The 12,972-nt window shown below is 39.5% G+C and overlaps 1 protein-coding gene across 14 annotated transcripts in view; it reads left to right on the plus strand.

Annotated features, from left to right (window-relative positions):
* Positions 1-12,972, plus strand: part of LRRC3B (leucine rich repeat containing 3B) — a 143,921-nt gene that overhangs the window by 75,119 nt on the left and 55,830 nt on the right. The window contains exon 2 of one of the 14 annotated variants that reach the window (XM_036109281.2): positions 6,507-6,573. The exons of the other annotated variants lie outside the window; for them this stretch is intronic. The gene's annotated coding sequence lies outside the window, so the exon portion shown is untranslated. The remainder of the gene's footprint in view (positions 1-6,506; positions 6,574-12,972) is intronic. 14 annotated transcript variants of the gene reach the window in all.

Consider the following 12,972-nt stretch of genomic DNA (forward strand, 5'->3'; position numbering starts at 1 on the left):
AGTATTCTACTTTTTTGGTTTGCTCTGTTCTCACCAGGGAGCAAATGGACTGAGCCAGTGGTCCTATCAGATGCCGCTATGACTAAGATCCACAATGACTAAAACCAGGAGAGGGTGACTCAGACTCCTCAAGCTGCTACTTGCCCCGTGGAACAACTCTACATATTTGGGCGTTGATGCTATGGACACATATTCAATACAAAGTGAACAGAAGCAACCAACTCTTAGCCATTTAAAGACTTACCCATCATTATGCAATTAGCCCTTTCAATGATGTAGACAATAAACAGAATTCAGATGAGAAGATTGACTCTAGCAATTCCACCTCTAGGAATTTATCTTAAGGAAATGATCCAAAAGGGAAAAATGTATCAACTCAAAACATTTATTTCAATTCCACATTATTTATGATAAATTATTAGCAAAAATGGGAGAAAATCAAAATATCTAGCAATAGAATAATGTTTGGACAGATCTAATATATAACTCCATTCACTGGGGCAGGGAGCTGGTATTAAAATAATGAGGATCACAATTTAGAATCTTAAAAAAAGGAACAAAATTGTCACCTATGCTAAAATGGCAATTATAAAATTACCTAGAAGAATAAAATATTTGATTTGTTAGATGTTTGAATTCTACGCAGTCTTTGTCACTTATAAAACTTATCTGTTTTATAATATTATTTGTAAATGTAATAAGTTAATAGTTCACAGAAGATAATTTATGTCGATGTCTAGGAAGAATGTGAAGTTTGAACAAAAAGTCTGTTTTAGTCTCAGTCAAGGATTGACATATTCTTTTAAAAAGGCATACTGTAGATTTGACTAGGCTCTCTCCTCACTTTTAAGGATGTTGCCTATAAGCAAGATAACTGCGTGTCTCATTTGTCTGGGACGGTTCCTGTTTGAGCATTTGTCCCAGTACAATTGTTACCAGCACTGCTTGTCATGGTCAGAGGTGACTTTGTTTGCATGATACACCCTGTGGACCCCCACACTATAAAAGACATGCTAATCATCCCCATCTTATTATGTATTTCTAGTAAACATCATTCCTATATGATAATTTAGCCTTCTATGGCTTAGGAATTCTTTCACAGAGCAATGACTTACATGATGCCTAAAGCCAAAGCAGAATATACATACACCATCAGTGAAATGTTAAAGATCTTGCCCACTATATCGTGTGGTAGCCCTTCCACAGGATCTTTTAAAAATTCTGAAATTTGAAAAAGTTTCTCTCTGCTTACTAATCATCTTTCACTGTATTAGTTAGTAATCATTTTGGTAATTTGACATTTTTGTCTTCTTTCTTTGCCAGGAAACTCAGAGCTAAGCCAGGTCTTTAGTTGAAGCAAAAATCCTTAATCCAGTGTAATGGAGAGTCAGCTAGAACTGACTCCGTGTTCTAGTCTCTACTTACTACAGTGTTAGTTTCCTATGGCTACTATAAAAAATTACGACAAACTTTGTGGCTTGAAACAACACACACATGTTCTATAGTTCTGGAAGCCGGAAGTTTGAAGTCATTTTGCTGGACCCAAATCACTTTGTCAGCTGGGCTGATTTCCTTCAGAGGCTCTAAGGGAGCATCTGTTTCTTGCTGTTTCCAGCTTCTGGGGGCTGCCCACATTTCTTGTAGCCACATCCCTCTGATCTCTACCTCGGTAGTCATATTGCCTTCTCTCCCATATCAACTCCACCTCTGGCTCCTTCTGATAAAGACATTTGTAATTACATTTAGGGTTCACCCAGATAATCCAGGATGATCCCTCCATCTCAAGATCCCTAACTTAATCACATCTGCAAAGCCTCTTTTTCCATAAAAGGTAATATCCATGGATACCAGGGATTAGGACCTAGATACTTGTGGGGGCGTGGGGGGTGGGGAGGGATAGTGGGGAGCATTTTTCAGCCTACTACAATCTACCTTCTGGTCCGGAAGATTCACATCCATCCCCCATGCAAAATATATTCATTCATATCCCAACATCCCCCAAACTCTCAACCCATTATGACATCAAGTCGAAATCCAAAATTTCATCTAAATAGCATCAGCTCAAAAGTCCCAAATCTCATCATCTAGATCATCCAAAATAGATATGAGGAAACGCTGAGCATGATCCATCCTGGGACAAAATTTCTCTCCATCTTCAAAGTACAGTATTTGGTCCAGTGCTTTGCACACAGTAGATGTCCACCATCGTAGTTATTCCCTTTATTGCATTAAGGATAGGGTCACACTCTGGCCCTACACTCTCCTAGCAGAGAGAAGACAAGGTGTAAGGTGATGATGGTGAGGATAGTAACAATAATAGTAGTGGTAGAGGGGAAAGTAATAATAAACTCGCATGGAGATTTTATCCTATAACGGAAGCTTTTCTAGGTGTTTTATAGGTGCTATCTCAATTCATCCTCATGAAACCCCTTTGAGAGAGAAATTATTACCCCCATGTTTAATTGAGAAGACTATGGGGTAGAGAGGTTATATAATTTGCAAGTGGCTAAGCCATGATCTCCATGCTGCCTAATTAAAACCAGGTCCACACTACACATGTGTTTCTGTCAGTGTGCTAGTCCTTTCGTAGTCCTGGCATACATGAAATACAATTTCTAAGAATTGCTTCTCATTTCACCTTGGGTTTCTATTCTGTGTCAATATGAGGAGATAAGCCATACTCTAATGAGTATTCCTAAAACTTTCTTGCTTTATCAGGAAGGGATTTTTCTCTTGAAGTCCTTTTGTTGTTGTTGTTGTTTGTTTTTTAAGCATAGAATCTCCCATTCAGATTTTCATTTGAGAAACTTGAAACTTTCCAACAAGTTGGAAAATTTGTACAATGAATACTTTTATATTCATCACTTTCCATTTGCCAATTGTTAATCTTTTGCCACTTTTATCTCCCTCTTTCCACATAAAAATATAGTTTTGTTTTTCTAGGGTATTCTGAAAGTTGCAGTTGTCATGACATTTTACCCCAAAATACTTCAATATGTATCTCTTAAGAACAAGGAGTCTCGCTGGGTGATAGACATTGGGGAAGGTATGTGCTATGGTGAGCGCTGTGAATTGTGTAAAACTGTTGAATCACAGACCTGTACCTCTAAAACAAATAATACATTATATGTTAAAAAAAAAAGAAGAAGAAGAAGATGGCAGGAAGGGAAAAATGAAGGGGGGGAAATCGGAGGGGGAGACGAACCATGAGAGACTATGGACTCTGAGAAACAAACTGAGGGTTCTAGAGGGGAGAGGGGTGGGGGGAGGGGCTAGCCTGGTGATGGGTATTAAAGAGGGCACATACTGCATGGAGCACTGGGTGTTATATGCAAACAGTGAATCATGGAACACTACATCAAAAACTAATGATGTAATGTAAGGTGATTAACATAACATAATTTAAAAAATTTAAAAAAAGGAACAAGGAGTCTCTACTTCCTACTCAAATCAAGAAAAGCCCAAGAAATTTATATTTGATACAATAATATCTAATACAGAATTTGTATTTAAAATTTTCCCTAAGTGTTCCAAAAATGCTCTTTTCTAGCATTTCTTTTTTTTACATCCAGAAATCAGTCTTTTGCATTCCTTTAGTTGTTACATGTCTTCTTCCTTTAATCAATAATAGTTCTGCAGACTGTTTTTGTTTTGTGTGTGTTTTTAGTTGTTGTTCTGTTTTGTTTCCTTTCAGTGACCCTTTGAAGCGTCTTGATCAGTCACATTGCAAAGTGTCCCAAGTTCTGGATTGGTCAAATCCTTTCCTCTTGATTAGATTCAGGTTAAATATATTTTGGCATGAATACTATTATAGGTTATGTTAGAATCATATCCTAGTCGGTTATGCTTAAGAAAAAGACATGTATGGGGCGCCTGGGTGGCTCAGTCGTTAAGTGTCTGCCTTCGGCTCAGGTCATGATCCCAGGGTCCTGGGATCGAGTCCCACATCGGGCTCCCTGCTGGGCAGGAAGTCTGCTTCTCCCTCTCCCACTCCCCCCGCTCGTGTTCCCTCTCTCACTGTGTCTCTCTCTCTGTCAAATAAATAAATAAATAAAATCTTTTAAAAAAAGAAAAGAAAAGAAAAAGACATGTACATCTCTGGAAAAGGAATGATCTGATATTTTAGGAAAACAGCCAAATACTGAAACCCACAATAGAGTATAATCTTTAAATGTCCATTGATGGTTTCTGAAGCACATTTCACATATATTTATTTTATTTTGTCCTCATAACTATGAGACCAATGAAGTGGATATTATTGATTATAGTTCTAGGACAACAAAGGCTTAGAAGTATGAGTGATTTGCTAAATTCCTGGAATTCATTCCTAAGAAGCTGGGGTTTGAATTCAGTTTCTAGACCTTGGTTTGGATCTCAATCCTGTACTTTTCCCACCAAGTCAATGGATAGGGTTAGTCAAAACAAGGGTTTTGTTGTTGTTGTTGTTGTTGTTGTTGTTGTTGTTTTTAAATGGTAACAGTCATTCATCCTACTCAGAAATGCAACTGAATTCAACATAAGTTAGTGTTTTCTAAAAGCAGCTTTCAGGTTGCTTCAGGACCCTGGTGAGTTAGGGAACGTACATTTATGTAGATTATGTGTTAAGAGCTTGTAAAAATCTCACTGTTAAATGTCAGAGGCACTTGCTGAGAAATAATAATAGAGAAGCAGAAAGAAAGTGAGATGGATGTGTTCCCACTCAGTCTCCCTATAAACTTGCAGCATGTTGAATAATAAATACAGATGTTCACAAAGACAGTCTTATCTTTATTCTGTGTTTAGTCCCACAGAGATATAGATACTAGGTCCAAAAAAAAAAAAAAAGCAGTGGTTTTTGTTTGTGTATTTCTTTGCTTTTCTCTGTTTTTCCAGTGGGTTTGTGGGTGGGAATAATGTTTAAATTCACCCTGGAGACCTATGGACATTAGATCATGTAGAAAGGAGGCAATGTGTTCATAAGCGTTTTTTCCCCCCGCCAATAAATTAAGGGTTTGCTTAAAGAATTATTTTGTGAAATAGGTTCAAAATAGGAAAAGCAGTACCTGAGCTGACTGAGATCTGGGACAGACGGATATCATGTCATTTTGATAAAAGTTTTGTATGAGTAGCCTTTAAGAGATTCTTACAGGAAAAGGAGTTTCTCTTCTTATTATTGACTTCCTCAAAGTTTGTAGAAAGCGGTCAACAGAGGACTGGTTTGGCATTTAAAACTCAGTACTTGTGTTTACAGACTCTCCATATCAAAAAGTGGCCAGTAGAAGAGATACATAAACCAATGAGTGTTGAATGGAATCTACTCTGTAGGACATTTGCATCCACGTTCTGTCCTTCTGCTAACCAGCTGTGTGACTTTAAGCAGTCTCCATTCAGTGAGTTCCTCAACTATACTACAATAGGACCAATGATGTTTACCATGTTTCACTAAAGGGGCTGTTTAGAGATAATTACATGAGAGCATATCCATGGACTTGCCCCACAAGCATCTAATGTAATGGTAGTTCACATATCTAAGACAAATGTAATTTTAGAGCTTTTGGTTTAGAAGAATAGGGGAGAAAATTTTTTCTCTACATTTGTAGGTTCATTTGGCTGGTCTGTTAATTAAATTGACATAAGACAGATTAATAGGAGAAAACCAAATTTAATTACATACAGGGAGTTCCACAAAGACAATGAGAGGCTCCCTGACAGGCAATTGAGGCGTGCATGCCATTCTGAGCTAAAATAAAGGGGGTAGGGGGCTGAGGCTTCAAAGGGAAGGAAGACCACAGAAAGATGGGAAGAGCAAATGTTTAGTAAACATATGTTTGTGGAGCCATGCAGAGACAATGGGACACAGAAAGGAAGTTGAACAAACAGGCTCTGCTGACCTCTACCCATTTCACCACACCTAGTCCATACCCTTTGTAGTTACCTGTGGTGGTAGCTTTCTTCCTAAACCAGGCCCTCTATCTGAATTCTTAGAGACAGTTAAAAGGGAGGTATAAAGCTCTTCCTGAGTCTTTCAGGACTTGATTGTCTTCAGCTCAAAATAATCATCATGCCAGAGTGGTGGTCTCTGGGGACACTTGTTCTGAACCCCTTCAGAAGCATATGTCAGCTGTTCTCCCTCCCTCCTCCTATCCTGCTAGTCTTCCTTTTTAGCAATACTTCCCCTAGTGTAAAATCCATCATGCTCCTTGCTCCTCATCTTAGTGGAATCAGTTGAGAAGGAGGGAAAAAATTATGTTAGTTTCTCTGTAAAGAGGTGTGTGTGCCATGTTTGACCACATGAGCTCTGGAAGCCAAAGGACTTGAGTTCAGATTGTGCCTCTTTAACTCAGCATCTATGACAAGTGGACAAGTTACATCACCTTTTTGTGCTTCAATTTGCTCATCTGTGCGAGGGTCATAATTGCTAACTTTCATGTGGTACTGAGGATTATACAAGGTGATGGATGTATATCCAGAATACAATGCAACTCACTTTCTGCTTCCACCATTCCTTTCATCTCTGTTCTGTGCAGGTGATCATCTTCCTCTAGTCCCTGAATGAAAACATCAGTCAGCCCCATGATTTTGTGCCAGTCTCAGGTAATAGATTGTCCTACCATTACTTTAAGTCACAAACTCAATTAACTTAAACCAAAGTAAAAATTCAATATGGTAATGTAAATGTCTAGTTCAAGAGATTAGCCAATACTCTGAATTTCATCTAATATTCAGCTATTCTCCCCTCTTCTTTGTTTCAGGCATAAAGGAAAGGGAAAGAAGGTATGGTGGGTAGCTCAATTTCTCCTCTCTGACCCTTAACACCCCCTCCCAGACCTTCAGCATCCCTGGGTTTCAGCTGCTCTGCTCAGAGGCTCACTGGAAGGTAGAATGAGATGGGCCTGGTGCTTCTCTCCCAGGGCTCCCTTATGCCCCCTACCCACCCATATGGCTCCCCTGGCCCCTGTGGTATATATATTCCAGAAAGTCACTTCCCCCAAATCTAAGCATCTGCCCTTCAGTTTCTTGTTGCTCATGCCCCTCTGCCCTACCAAGGAATCCTATGGGACCATGAGAAAGGACCTGAGATACTTTTCACTGGGGATCTCCTTCCCTCAGGTGGCCATATCTGACCCATAGGAAATAGTTTTCTATCTCTTTTCTGACAAACTCTGGGAGTGCAGGCTCACCCCAACATCAAAACATTACCCAACTCTACCGGCAAACAATATGTCAACCTTGTTCTTGTTCTAGGACATTCTGCACCTCCACCACAGCTCCAGGAATCCTGTAATAACTCTTTCTTCTCCTTGAGGAGATGACAAGATAGGTACCTCTTGATGCCTTTTACCCTCAAAGTGGGCAAGGACATACATGTTAGACTCAAAGAACATTGTCAGCTAACCTTCACATGGCAACCTGACCCCTCGCTTTGGAATTCTATATCCATTTAACCAGGGACCTAGTCAGAACTTAAATTTTATCATCCATTACTCATGTTAGATGAGTTCTTCCTTAATAAATACCTGGCATGTAATAAATACCAAGTAAACAATAGCTATTTTAATGATGAAATGGGAATAGATCCTAATGATTTCAATAAATATTTATTAAATTCTTACCATGGGCAATAAGAGAATATAAAAATGAGTAAGACATTGATCCTACCCTCTGAAAACTCATGGTCTGGTAGCAAAGATAAACAGATAGCTTTAATTACAAAAGCAAGAGTTTCAAGATTTCAGGAGCTCCTGACTTTAAAAATTATGGGTCTGCAAGCAGATTAAATGCCTTCTAAATATAAGGATCCTCAGTTCCTTCTGTATCTGTCAGCCTTATCATTTCATATCCTTAACTAAGTGATGATAGCTGCTGTTATAAAACAGCCACCTAAATGCCTCCTGGGCCTGATCGTCATCGTCAGGAAAACGATTCCAAGCTGGAGAGGTCTTCGGTTGGGATGACTTCCGATAAATCTTATATATTTGTGGAACAAAGTGCTGTTCATCCTCAGCTTTGTAATTGCCGGTCTCTGTTTATTGAGCTCAGGTTTCTGTGTCTGTGTGAGGAAACGTAGTGGGACATAGGATTGGAAAAGGAGGATTGTTATAAACAACAGGGGGTTGTGAAAGCTTTTCAACCAGTGGAAACACATGGCCAGAGGGTTATTTTAACCCAATGTTAGAAGAAGAACGGAAGCTGCACATGGGCAGTCCAGGAAGGATGCTTTTGCTTCCTTCCAGAGCAAAAGGATGGAGAGTTTAAACAAGAAAGAGGCAGTGGGGACCCAAAGCACAAGAGAAGGGGTGCAAGGAGGATGAAAATGGAAACTGTTCTTAAAAAATCAGGAGGGAAGAATAAGTAGTGTATGGTAAAGGAGGAAGGTAGTTGGGTGGGGATAAAGGGTGAAAATGATTTTACTTTTAGGGACACTCAGTTTGAAGCCCAGGCTGAATCTTGTGGTAATAGGTGGTTGTGAATGGAAAGGTAGAACTGAAGTTCCTGACTGAGCTCAGTGCTAAAGACATGAATGAAGGTGTTGTCTCCATGAACGTGATCTCAAAGAGCAGCAGTAGAGAAAATTATCTATACAGTTCATTCCCCTGAATCATTCAGTTCCCAATGGTCCCGAATTTTTTGGTCAGGAATTATATACATTGATGTCTTATGCAACCCATACTTAGTCTATAGAAAACCTGAGCATATAAAGACATCCTTATATAATTTCTATAATAGGTTATAAAGCTAATTTTGGAAATATTACATTGAAAATATCACATACTCAAACTGCAGTCTTTGTGGAAGTAAATGAAAACTACCCAAATGAGAACCAGTAAAGGCCATTTTTCCCAAGCTTTCTATGGCAAGGGAACCAGCACCCATCCCCAGCATTTGGTAGAGACTCATAGGCAGGCAGGGGAGTGGAAAAGCTTGATAGTGGGAAAAATTCTGAAAGGCTTCAGAAGTGCCCTGATTTGTGGCTCTTGGCATAGGGAAGCTGGAGGCAGTCTAGCTAGAACCAGGGCATCCTATGCGATTGGTGAGGGGAGCCAATTTGTCTTTCCCTGGTTAGTCCTAAATTGGAAGTAGGAATGAAAACTAGGGAAGTTGGCAGTTAATGATCTCGCTGGGTTGGGATATTTGCTGCAGAGGTTGTAGTTTGACTTCCTGAGCTGGTTGCAGCAGGTTGGGAGTTCAAGATCTATCTTTATATATGGTCTCACCGTGGTCCCTTTGCATCTTCAGCCTCTCATGTTGAAACATGTTCAGCTTTTTAAATTTAATGTCTTATTATTTGCACAAGCTTCTTGGCCACCATTGTCCAACTGTTTCATGTGCTCAAAATTCGCCTTCTGAGACATTATGTTCAGATTGGTTTTTCAGTTAATCCCTGGTCCTTTTGTATTATTTTTTTTAATTTTTATGTAAACAAAAACAAACAAAACACCTTTATACCACAGAAAGTTAATTCCATCAGAAGGGTATAAAATTAAAAAACAAAAACAGCTCCTTTTCTCACCCTGTCAGCCCCCAAAGTTCTACTCCTCAGTTAAGCACTATTAATAGTTTCTTATACATTTCCTTCCATACATATCCTTCCAGAAATGATCTATGCATATGTAAACATATAAATTCTATACCTATGTTGCACATTTACTTCCTCTTTTTAAAAATTTTTGCAGAAATAAGATGATGCTATCAGAACCCCTTTTTCCAAGCTGCTTTTTGAGGTCATCTTTGGAGACCTTTATATCAGTACAATTCAGTCTAACTTGTTCTTGTATTTTAAAATTTGAATAGATATTCCTAAATTGCTCATACAAAAAGAGTGCCCCAAGTATCTGCTTGTCAAGTTTTGAGAGTGCTTTGTTCTTTACACCTTAACTGACAGTAGATATTCTTCCTCATTTTAACCAAGATGTTAGGTACTTTAACTTGAATTTATTTTATTGTCAGTGAGATCAAGGATCTATTCATATGATTTATTGGTCATTTGTATATATTGTTTTCCTGTCCATTCTTCTGTTGGATCAGGTTCTTATCCCTTTGTAAGAACTTCTTGTATACTAAAGAAATCAACCCTTTATTTTATCATCTGTCCTTTAATTTTGTGTATTGTCTTACTTTTTGCCATATGGAAGTTTTAATTTCAAGTACTTTAATTTATGAGGTTTATTTTTTTTTCCATCGATTTGAATTTTACCTCCCAAATCGAAAGGCCTTCCTGTGTTGCTGCGTTGTGCTTTTTAATCAAATCCTTGTGGGTAGCAGAGTTTCATGGAATGTAATTGGGAGAAATCAGTGTGTCTGGTATTTCTTCATGAATTGGTACACTCACTTATCTCAGAAGAGTTAATGAAAGCTTTGCGTTAGAAGCCCTGAGTGTCCCTGAGTGTCCCCTAATGATGAGAAGAAAGGAACAGGAAGCAAGATAGAGTTGTTAATCAACCTCTGAAAGATCTGTCTTCTCAGGCAGTCTGCTAAATGCACTTTTTTCTTTTTTTCCTTCTGGAAACAGCACGTGATGGTTGCCACCCAATCCAGGCATTAATTGTGGTAGCTTGGAAAACTGTGTGACAGGGAAATGTGAACAAGGCATGGGTCTGTGGATAAAATGGCCCCCTTTGGGAGCACAGCTCATACCTAAATACCACATCCAAAAATACTGTAGCTTCCTGCCTCAGACATATTTGAAGGGAATGAGGGAATGAGGATAGGGTAGTGTAATGAGTTGAGAAGTGGAGAGGGAGAATCAAGAGGTAGAAAAGATGCTGTTTAATTTGCTCTGCCCCTTTTTCTGGTCTTGTTCCTTATCAGGAGGACAGGCAGTGATGCTGCTTCTGTTCTTGCATTCACCAGTGTGACCCCAGCCCTTCTCTGTGCTCTACATCCTCATTCTGAAGTTAGAAAGGAGGCACTCTCTTTTCCCAACAGGATGGTTTGTTTGCTACTTTGCATTTTTTAGTAGACCTGACTGAAACAAAACAGGAGAGAGTTTGGGGTTTAGAATGTTCGTTTCCGAGTTATCTGCTCTTTAGCTTTGTACAATGCTGGGTGGTAACCGATGTCAAAAGAATACCCACGTTATGGTGGCGCCTGGGTGGCTCAGTCGTTAAGCGTCTGCCTTCGGCTCAGGTCATGATCCCAGGATCCTGGGATCGAGCCCCGCATCGGGCTCCCTGCTCTGTGGGAAGCCTGCTTCTCCCTCTCCCACTCCCCCTGCTTGTGTTCTCTCTCTCGCTGTGTATCTCTCTCTGTCAAATAAATAAACAAAATCTTTAAAAAAAAAAAAAAAAAAAAAGAATACCCACGTTTTTACTATGAGGCCCGTCTGCCATGTCTTTCTTTTCCAAGAACCCCTCTTGACCTATCCAGCAATTTAAGACAATGTCAAGCTGCTAATCCCTTTGGAAAATAGTAGTTCCGATAGACTCTGAATCAGTCTCTGGAGAGATGTGGAGTATCCTCCAGAGAAGGCAGTTCTTCCATCCTCCCTGCTGAAGATGACCTTGACTCGATAACTTTGGTCCTTGTTGTCTGCCTCCTAGACATCGAAGGGCTCAGTTCTCTACTTCTTGCATCTCTTCTCACTTTGTCCTGGCTGAGTGTGGAGGTTCTAGAGGCTGAGTCAGAGCAGCCCAGTCATCTAGCCTATCCCAGAGCTTTCGTAGAAAGAAAATGAAATACTTAGTTTGAGTCCACCATCTCTGAATGCAAGAGATACTCTGTATTTGTGTTCCTAATAGGCTTTCTATTCAGTGTATAGGTGGATCATTTGGACATGAAGAGGTATTGCACTCTGATGTTGAGAACTCACGATGTGTACTAATCATTTCTTGGCTATTACCATGACCATTGGACTGATCATTCTGGAGAAACCAAGATTAAGTCTCAAAGAGCCTACCGAAAAGAAGCTCCATTATTCCTTCCATCAAGTAGGAGCCTGCACTTGTGATTTTTTTCCAAAGACTACCATGTCAATATGTAAAACCAATAGACATTGGATGAGCCAATGTTTATATTAAAAATAAAAATAGTCATCATAGGGAAGAAAAAGCACAGCTAGATTCTTCAATATTTTATTGGAACATTCATACAATAGATATTCATTTAACCCTTACAACATACCAAGCACCGTGGTAACATTTGAGAATGTATCTGGGATAATAATAGTAACTGTAGCCAACAAGTATTGAACTCTTACTGCTTTTTAGGCATTGGGTTAAATGCTTTATGTGGATTATCTCACAGAATTCCCAAATCAACTCTGTAATTGGGTCCTTTTATAATTTCTATACAAAGATAAGGAAAATGAGGTTTGTGAGGTTAAATAACTTGCCCAGGAGCACACTGCTAACAAGGATTACAGCTGGTATACAAACTAGTGTACTTTTCACTTTTTAATTGTTTGCTGTTGTTTCTACATGAGGCGGACACAAGAGCCTGCCCTCATGGAACTGTTAGTCTCAATTGGTGAACGTTTTTCTTCAGATAGACTCTGAATCAGTCTCTGGAGAGATGTGGAGTATCCTCCAGAGAAGGCTTCCCACTTTCCAGCAGGATCTAGGCTGGTGGTACCTACTTGATTGATGGGAGCTGGTTGATTACACAGACTCTCTTTATTTTCTCTATTCAAATTCATGCCTCCCATCTCCTGTGTCCTTGTCATGTCCTCATCCTAGCATCCTTTACCTTATCCTTCTGCCACCCTCTTTCCTCTCTGAGTGCCCTCCCCTCCACACCTGTTTATTTTTTCTCGCTCCCATCTAGGCAATCACTAGAGTTCCCAAATGTCATGCAATGCAGTGTTGAAGGAAAACATGGAAGGGAGGGAAACTCACCTCAAATGAAATGAGCTATTGATGGATGGCTTCCTAAGCCTAGGGGTCCTTCTTTAGCATTCTCTGGCATTTAAGGGACTCAGGATTCCAAAAGCACATCCACTCCATTCTGCTGGTGCTAATCTCATTTTTTCCATGATTAACAACCCCGTTCATTATG

Source organism: Halichoerus grypus, chromosome 1 (genome assembly GCF_964656455.1).
Source record: "Halichoerus grypus chromosome 1, mHalGry1.hap1.1, whole genome shotgun sequence".
NCBI lineage: Eukaryota > Metazoa > Chordata > Mammalia > Carnivora > Phocidae > Halichoerus > Halichoerus grypus.